We start from the raw sequence: 9249 nt of genomic DNA, 5'->3' as shown, positions 1-9249 counted from the left end.
GTAGTCAATCCAGTAGCTCACCCCTCTTAGCTCACCCCTCCCTATTCTTTGCTTCCCAGGTCCAGGAAGAATCTCTTGTTTTAAACGCAAGCATATGGACTTACAATTGGAGCCATTCTCTGGCCAAAAATGTGCACTTCTATGGCTCCCCCCCCATACTACTACAAAAGCTTCCCATTTTGAATGCCTGTGACATAACCCTTCTGCTCTTTGTCCTTGCATCACTTTTTTTATTTGACCACTTGATTGCTTAGACTACTAACCAAGGAACTGGATTGTTGAGCTGGACTTGTCAGATAGGTAGTCACAATCCTAAAATATCACTCTATCCTTCTATCCACTTTCTTGGGTGGAGCATATGTTGCTTGAATTTGACAGTTCTTCAGCTAGGAACGTGTAGCAATAAGAAGCTACAGAAAACCCATCAGAGTAATCATATATCCCCACCAAACACAACCTTCTCTTATTTGAAGGGCATCCTGGAACCTTGAAGAGCCATGAGTTTAAACAAGGTACTGAAACCCTTTCCTTTATTTAATTAATTTGTTTATTTTTATTTATATGCTGCCCTCCCCGTGAGCGGGCTCAGGGTGGTTTACATCAATCTTAATATAATACAGTTAAAACACTTAAAAATAACAATGTAAAAACAGAATGGAATCATAAATACAATGTAAACAGACTAGATCAGATGTCAATCAGGTTAACTAAGGTGCAACAGTTGGTACCCCAGGCCACTGATGGGAGATTGGCCATGAGAGGGAAGGGGCATCTGCCACCTCAACCAAAAGCCCGCTGGAAGAGCTCCATCTTGCAGGCTTTGTGGAACTGTAGCTGATCCCACACAGCCCTGATCTCATATGGGAGCTCATCCCACCCGGTAGGTGCCAGGGCCGAGAAAGCCCTGGCCCTGGTCAAGGCTAGTCGAACATCCCTGGGGCTGGGGACTGTTAAGACATGTTGATCTGTGAAATTCAATGCCCAATGGGGCTCATATGGGGAGAGGTGGTCTCAAAGGTATGCTAACCCCCCCGGCCATATAGGACCTTAAAAGTTAGCACCAGAACCTTGAAACGGATCTGGAATTCAATGGGCAGACAATGCAGTTCGCACAGCACTTGGTGGATATGAGCCTGCACAGGCATCGCCATAAACGCTCGTGCTAACATGTTCTGCACTAGTTGTAACTTCCAGAGCAGAGTCAAGGGCAGCCCCACATAGAGAGAGTTACAATAGTCCTGTCTGGAAGTGACCATTGCATGGGTCACTGTAGCTAAGTCCCAGGGGGTAAGAGATGGGGCCAACTGCCTGTTCTGCCTCAGATAGAAAAAGGCAGATCTGGCGATGGTGGGTGACCTGGGCCTCCATAGAAAGGGAGGCATCCAGGAACACCCCCAGCCTCTTCACCCTCGACGTTGGCACCAATGGAGCCCCATCAAAGGTTGGGAGCCTGATTCCCTGACTCAAGCCAATCATTTAGTTTATCTTTTCTTTATTTCCTTCAACAGACTCAAAAGCAAGCCTGGCTACAGTTATCATGCATAAGACAATAACTTTGTTTCCTACTCATAAATTGGAGAAGGGACTGTGCGCCAGCACCACTATTAGAAGGAATGAGGGAACTAGGCTTGCTGGGTACCTGAGGCATTTTAGGAACCAGATTTGGCCAATCAGGTGGAGGCCATTGGCATTCATACAAAAGCAGTTCTGCCTCCATGGAAGCAGAAAACTGGAAGTGAAACAACTGCCCTGTCACTAGTCTACCATGACCTCACCCCCACAACAAAATGAAGAAGGGAGAGGTAGCCTGCCTAACCAATTGGCCAGATGCCTCTTCCCTCACTTCACCCTTCGGTCACTGAACGGGCTTAGTCCTGATAGGAGGGAAAGCCATCACCTCCAAGGTAGGCATCCTGGTGCTCTTAGTGAACATTCTTCCACTGTTCGATAGCCAGCATCTTACTCTGAGTCCCCCCTTGCTCCCACCTTTGAATTGATTAGCTGGTCAACCCAAGATGAGCAGGAATTTGGGGGGAGGGACATCAAATTGGCCTGACAATGTGCCCTTTTTCCTCCAGCTTCATACTGTCTATCTTGATGCTAATATGTTGCTTAAATAGGCCTCATCCCAAGGATTCTTCCAACCCTAACTAGGTTACTAGAAAGGTGCAGGTCAATAGGAGATAGGCAGGAAAACTTGACAAGCACTCTGAGGAAGCTATTGATGAAGGGAGTTCACCAAGCTGGCCACTTATTGGCTATAGGGGGCACAAGGGGGGGTTTCCTTGAGGCTGAACAGCAGTCCCCTAAACCCTGGCTGCTGTACAGCATGAGGAGATGGCAGTGAGGCTTAGCATCTCTTGGCACAATTCTGTTCAGGAACAAGGCACAGAAGCATTAGCTGCAATGAGTTTGGAGCTGGGGGGGGTCGCCCTTACACAGGCGGACTTCAGTGGCCTGGTTTTAGCTGACCGGCACAAGTTGAGGGAATGGAAATTAAATAAAACAAATAGTTTGCCGATGAAGAGTTTTCAATCTGGTGTTGGCAGGGGGAATTGCCAGTTTATTCTGCATCCAGTGCTATGTCTTCAAGGCTCAGAAGAGTGATTCAGCTCAGTACATGCTGAAAAGATGCAGAAAATTCAACTTGATTATCTCTCCACGTTATGTATATCCCAGAGTGTTTTAGTGCATGGGAGAAAGAGAAAAAAACTAAAACAAAGTTCATTTGGGGGGGGGAGAACATAGCCTTTGGGTCAAAGTATCTAACTGAACCATATTTATGTCCACTAATGTGGTCAATCCCTTTCTTATACAGTTGCAGCAGCCTGGATGGATATACTAAGCAGATCTGCTCAGAATAAGTCACATTACATTCAGTAGGGCTTACTCCCAGGAAAGGGTTCATAAGATTGCAGGCTAACTGATCTGGTTCTGTTTTCTTTCTTGTGATCCTGTGGAGCCCAGGTGCTCTTCCTATCCAAACAATAGCCACATTGATATCAAGGCAAGTTATGCCAAGGTGGGACAAAGATGTTTTCTTCAGTGTATTTTCAGTCCCCCATTTTCGCACTAATTTCAGTCCTCTGGGGAGATGGCTGTGAACCTAGTAATTATCTCAAACCAGTATGATCCATCCTCCATTGTTCAGAAGACTTTGCAAGTTATAAGTGTAGGAAATATCCACCCCTGAAAATTATAAAATACCCAACAACCATTTGAAGGTGGGGATATGAAGGATGTGGACACACAGGGCCTGCCAGTCTGATCTTGATTTTAGGCCAGGTCTTGGAGGTTGTAATGTAAGATGACCGCAGAGTTAGATAGAAAAGAAAGAACTATGTGCAGCTGAGAGAAGGATGATTGTCCTTGAAAATGCTAGGGATTGTCTTGACACTGCTTTTTCTGTGGTTGCTTCTGACCTCTGAATCGGAAGGCAAGTCTTCTGCTGCTATGTGTTCTATGAACAACCCCCTCCAGATCAAACACCAGCGTTATCAGCCAGGGGACCTGATCATTGGAGGAATCACTTCTCAGCTCTTCATGCCTTCCTACTCTTCATTTCTCTTCACTGAGAACCCCCAGGAAGTGATTACCGATGAACCTATGTAAGGAAATCATGGCATAATGGTATATCAATAGAATAATATTGAATGTGTATGTAAAGTGTTATGTGCAAGCTCTATTGCTTGTCCTTGTGTAGAAAGGACCAACATATCATTCTCTGCATTAGATATTTGTGTATTAATAGAAAAGAGAGGGACAGGGTTTTTGAAGATGTTTATGCATCTTGTGCCTCTTGCTTTAGCTTCATTCTGAAGAGCTACCAGCATGTCCTGTCCTTGGTGTTTGCTGTGAAGGAAATCAATGAGAGCCCCCAGATCTTACCCAACCACACTTTGGGGTTGCACATTTATGAAAGCTATTTCAATGCACGGATCACTTATCAGAATACTCTGAACCTTGCCTTTACTGAGAAGAAGACGGTCCTCAACTACAAATGTGACACTTGGAATAATCTGGTTGCCGTGATCGGGGGCCTGGACTCTGAGACCTCTCTCCACATGGCCACCATTTTAGGTATCTACAAGACTCCACAGGTACGCTCTGCATGCAGAAAGAGACTGTTTCACAAGCCTAAATTACAAGAAGTGCTTTTTGTATTTCTAGGCACTAGGTTGGAGTGAGAATGAAAGAGTGAAAAAAAGACAATACAAAACTGAAGAGGTTTGTTCACTTTGCAAAGAGAATGCTAAGGCTCAATATGAATTTTTTTAATGATAAAAGCAGTCCAAATTGCTCGTGTTAGACTGTCACCCAATCATAGGACTCATGAAATTACAATTGCATGGCTGCGGATTCCTTTATGGTCCTAGGTTTAGTTGCTTAAAGCAAGGGAGTGATTTGGAATGAGTAATGGACAGTGTGAGGAAGACAACACAACGTATTGAAGTTGGGCCTCATGGCCACTGGTTAGGGATCCCCCAACAGTAAAGTGGGAAACCTACTAAAGGACCACTATCACCCACATGTGCCTGCCTTTGTTTTATGTTCAGAGGTTGTGCCTATTTGCTTTATTTCTCTCAGGTTAGGAGCTTTTCAGCTGTTGCTCTCAGACATTGGAGTTCTGTGACCCACATGGTATACCAAGCTCCTTTCAAACTGCTGAAACAGTTGCAATGAACTGTTGGGTCATCCTCTAATATAGCTGCCTTCAACTTTTCCTAGCCAAAGTATGTGTCATGAGTCAGCCAGAGCTCAGTTATAATTAGGACTCCTCAGGAGAAGAGGACTCCTCAGGAGAAGAGAAGCCTCATGTAGCCAACCTTGAGTTAAGAGAAGCTAACCAGCAACAAAAGGAGCTGCAAGCTTATCAGAACTCAGCCTACAGCTGGTGCAGAACCACTGACTCCCTCCAGCTTTGATTCAGCAGGTGAACCTCAGTTGGCCATTTTCAGTCCACCAGGATCACTTACACACGTAGAGTGCTGTAGATGGAGGCTGAGAACAGAGCTACTGACGAGACAGCAAAGTGCATGCCTCCCGGCCTGACACCAGCTGCTTGCTGATAATAAAGATGAATAGTCGCAAGATTCCTTCTGAGCAACTGGTTGCAAGCATGACCCTCAGGGGTGGGGCTATAAAACCAGCCAAAAGAGGCTGTTAGGCATGGGCACAACATGTACGATAGACATTAAGCCACTGACTCTGCTTGCCTGACTTCTGGACCCCTGACCTTGGACTGAATGACTGCTTTGCCTGATTTTGGGGGCTCTGACCTTGGGCCAAACAGCTCTGTGTTTTTGCTTCTAGGGAGAAGTCAGGCTTGGTCTCATCCAGAACCCACTGATCTGTCCATGGCATCTGTAAAAGTCTCTTCCAACACCACATTTCAAAGGGCTCAATTTTCTTCCTTTCATCTTTCTTCATTATCCAATTTTCACATCCCTACACAGGGATAGGGAATACCATAGAAAGAACTTGATCATGGTCTACAGTGACACATTCTTATACTTGATCTTTTTTTAGTTCCTTCATGGCTTCCTTTCCACGACTCAATCTCCCTTCTGATTTTTGGATGTCATCTCCCTTTTGGTTGCTCATTGAAGCAAGGAGTAGAAGATATTTAACTGTTTCAATTTCTTCATTGCCTACCTTAAAACTGTGTTATTCATAGCCAGGGATAAATGTATTACAAAAGGAACAAAAATATATATAAGCCTTTGTATTTTCTTGTTTAGATCACTTATTGCTTATTTGACCCATCTGAGTGTGATAAAACTCTGGTCTCTTCTTTATACCGCATGGTCCCCAATGAAGCACTTCAATATGCGGGACTTCTCCGGCTTCTGCTGCATTTTCATTGGAAGTGGGTTGGGCTTATTTCAACAGCTGATGATAAAGGAGAAAAGTTTGTGCGGACTTTGGAACACTTGTTTTCCCAGAATGGTATCTGTACTGCCTTTACTCAAAAAATACCAAACTCAAGTGTATATTTAGAAATGGATGACATGATAGGTCATTGGATGGACATGGTCGCATTGTTATCCAGTCCCAGTGTCAATATATATATTGTGAATGCTGACTCTCGAACTGCAATGCAAGTGCTGTGGTTTCTAGTACTGGACATATTGCGAGGTTCGAAGCCTATTGAAAAGGTATGGGTACTGACTTCCCACTGGGATTTCTCATCAGAGACATTTCACAGAGGGCTGGACATAAAAATCTTCCACGGGGCCTTATCCATTGCATTTCATTGGAACGAGGTTGAGGGGTTTCAGAATTTCCTTCGGATCCTGAATCCCAGCTCTGAGGGTGATGGTTACGTCAAAATGTTCTGGCAACAGGCCTTTGACTGTTTATTTCCAGATAGTGGTGATGTGAGTGATGGAAACAAGGAAAGATGCACCGGGGAAGAGAAGCTGGAGACTCTTCCTGGGCCTTTTTTTGAAATGAGCATGACCAGCCAAAGCTACAGCATTTACAATGCTGTGCATGCCGTGGCAAATTCTTTGCATTCTATGTATTCATCCAGCACTAAAAGCAAAGCAATGGTGGAAGAAGACCATCAGGGGCCTTCAAAGCCAAGAATTTTTCAGGTATGGACTGAATTTTCCCATAGACTGAAGATCTCATGTTTGATTAACAGATTAATGTCTGAGGCCATGCAGAAACACTCCCATCTCCTCTACAAATGGTAGTAGCACTAGTCACAGACAGGGTTGCTAGGTCACCCCAGCTACCAGAGGGGCATGGAGGGGGTCAGTGTTCCCAGATTCAGGTTGGGAAACTCCTGGTGATTTAAGACTGGAGCCTTGGGAGGACAGGGACCTCAACAAGGAATAATGCCATAGAGTCCACCCTCCAAAGCATCCATTTTCTCTGGAGAAACTGATCTCTGTAGTATGGAGATGAACTGTGATGCCAAGGATCCAAAGGTCCCTTCTGGAAGTTAGGATACCTCGTCACAGGCATTTGTAAAAATATCTACCAGGTACTGTGAACTTTCTGCAATTATGTGGCCTTCAGAGAACCAGAGACTGTCCATATGCAGTAGAACTATTAATTTGCAGACTAACCATTCTCCCCTGTGTTGGTTCCACCTCAACAAAGGAACTGATAGCAAACGACTCAGATGCAGTTTTGTACTCCAGAACCGTGATTTTGATATCGTTCGTGTTCAGTTTTAAAAAGCAAATTGTCCTTCTGTTGTCAGTTAACCTCAGGATCCCTCAATTATCGATCCAAGTGTGGGCAGGTTTATACTCAGGCCTGGATTCCTTCCCCTGGAACATTTGCAGTTCCCACTGGGAACCCCAGGGGTGTAGCATAGGTAGGAAATCATGATGGGAGAAATCCTGTAAGGTGGCAGACTGCCTCTTGGATGGTAACATAGGCATCTGGAAAGGTAGCTTTTAGTTTGTATTCCATGCCTGACCATCTCTCTGGGAATCCATGGAAAGTTTGTATTTATATCATGGGTTAGAGATCATATGACTTCCATCCCTGTCTTCCTTTGACAGGGAGGCTTGGAATGAAGGCGCCACAGGATCCATTTCCATATCTTAATTTTCGAGAGAAACAAGAGCCCTAGCTCCAAGAAACAGCCAAACTCCATCCTAATACAAAGAATCAGAGAGAACGTACTCTTTCCTCTTGCTTCACTTTCGTATAATTTGCCTTAATTTCCCTTCATCCTAGCTTCATTCTTTTCTGAGGAGCATCTCATTTAACAACAGTGCCGGGGACAAGGTGTCCTTCAATGAGAATGGTGAATTGAAGGGTGGATTTGATATTATCAACTGGGTTACTTTCCCAAATAAATCCTTTCTGAGAGTGAAAGTAGGGAAAATGGATCCCCAAGCTCCACGAGGCAGTCAGTTCTCCATTAATCAGACACTCATTCAATGGCAAAACAGATTTAACCAGGTAGGATCTGTACTGTGAGTTCTAGGGTCCATGTCTAAATGGGAAAATGCTTTCATAATCCATTTCATATTGCTGTATGTATTCCACTAAGCAGAACAGATCCAGTCTGTGTTCTTGAAGAAGTTCAGTTTCCAAGCTTGAAACACCACAATTCTGAAGTGATTGGCTAGTCCTGGCAATAACCAGGCCTTTGCTTGAGGTGGTGGGTCTAACTGTTTTGGCCTCCCCTGCTCCCCCTACTCACATTGTTGCAGGACTCATAGCTCTCATTACGATTTGCACTGCTCACAGAGACCAGCAAGAGGCACTATGAAAGAAAGAGGTACTTTTCTCCCTTTCTCAAAATACAAGAACTCATGGGCACTCAATGAAATTGCTGAGCTGTCGGGTTAAAATGGATAAAAGGAAGTACTTCTTCACCCAAAGAGTGATTAACACATGGAATTCACTGCCACAGGAAGTGGTGGCAGCTACAAGCATGGACGGCTTCAAGAGGGAATTAGATAAGCATATGAAGCAGAGGTCCATCAGTGGCTATTAGCCACAAGGTATAGATAGGGACTCGGGGGAAGTGATGCACTGTATTCTTGGTGCTTGGGGGGGGGTCAACAGTGGGAGGGCTTCTAATGTCCTGGCCCCACTGGTGGACCTCCTGATGGCACCTGGTATTTTTGGCCACTGTGTGACAGAATGTTGGACTGGATGGGCCTTTGGCCTGATCCAACACTGGCGTCTCTTATGTTCTTATGAATCTGCATTGATTAGTCACCATCTATTTTGATTGGACTGAAACGTGATTTAAATTTTTTATCCTTTATCTTTTAATGTTAAATTTGTTTGTTTTCTTCAAATCGTAATTTTGATTATGATGATGATGATGTTGCTGACTGAAATGTGGTGACCCATCCTGAGCCTTCTTGCAGGGGAGGGCAGGATATAAGCCTAACAAATCAAATCAATATAAAGGAGGCCAGGAGCAGGATTTAGTCAGTTACTATTTAGGGCTAAGTAGCTGGAGGTCCTACAGATTGGTTTGGAAGGAGGCCTTTCTTCAGTTGCTTCATAGTATTTTTAAGGTTGGGAATATGATGGCATGTTTCCAACCTAAAAATAATAATGAGGAAGTTCCATTGAAGGGAGAGCCATAAGTTGAAGGAAGGCCCCTTAGGCTGGAGGAAGGCTTCAAAATTTGTTCAATAACATGGGAGGGTACATCTCAATAATAATTAGGCCAAGAGTCAGGACTGGCTAGGCTATAACTATATGTCAGGACTGGTCAGACAGGTGTAGCATAGGTCACGAGCATATAGAAGAGGAAGA

This window comes from Gekko japonicus, unplaced genomic scaffold (assembly GCF_001447785.1).
Source record: "Gekko japonicus isolate JY-2015 unplaced genomic scaffold, Gekko_japonicus_V1.1 scaffold4874, whole genome shotgun sequence".
Taxonomy (NCBI): domain Eukaryota; kingdom Metazoa; phylum Chordata; class Lepidosauria; order Squamata; family Gekkonidae; genus Gekko; species Gekko japonicus.
This window is presented reverse-complemented; position numbering follows the sequence as displayed.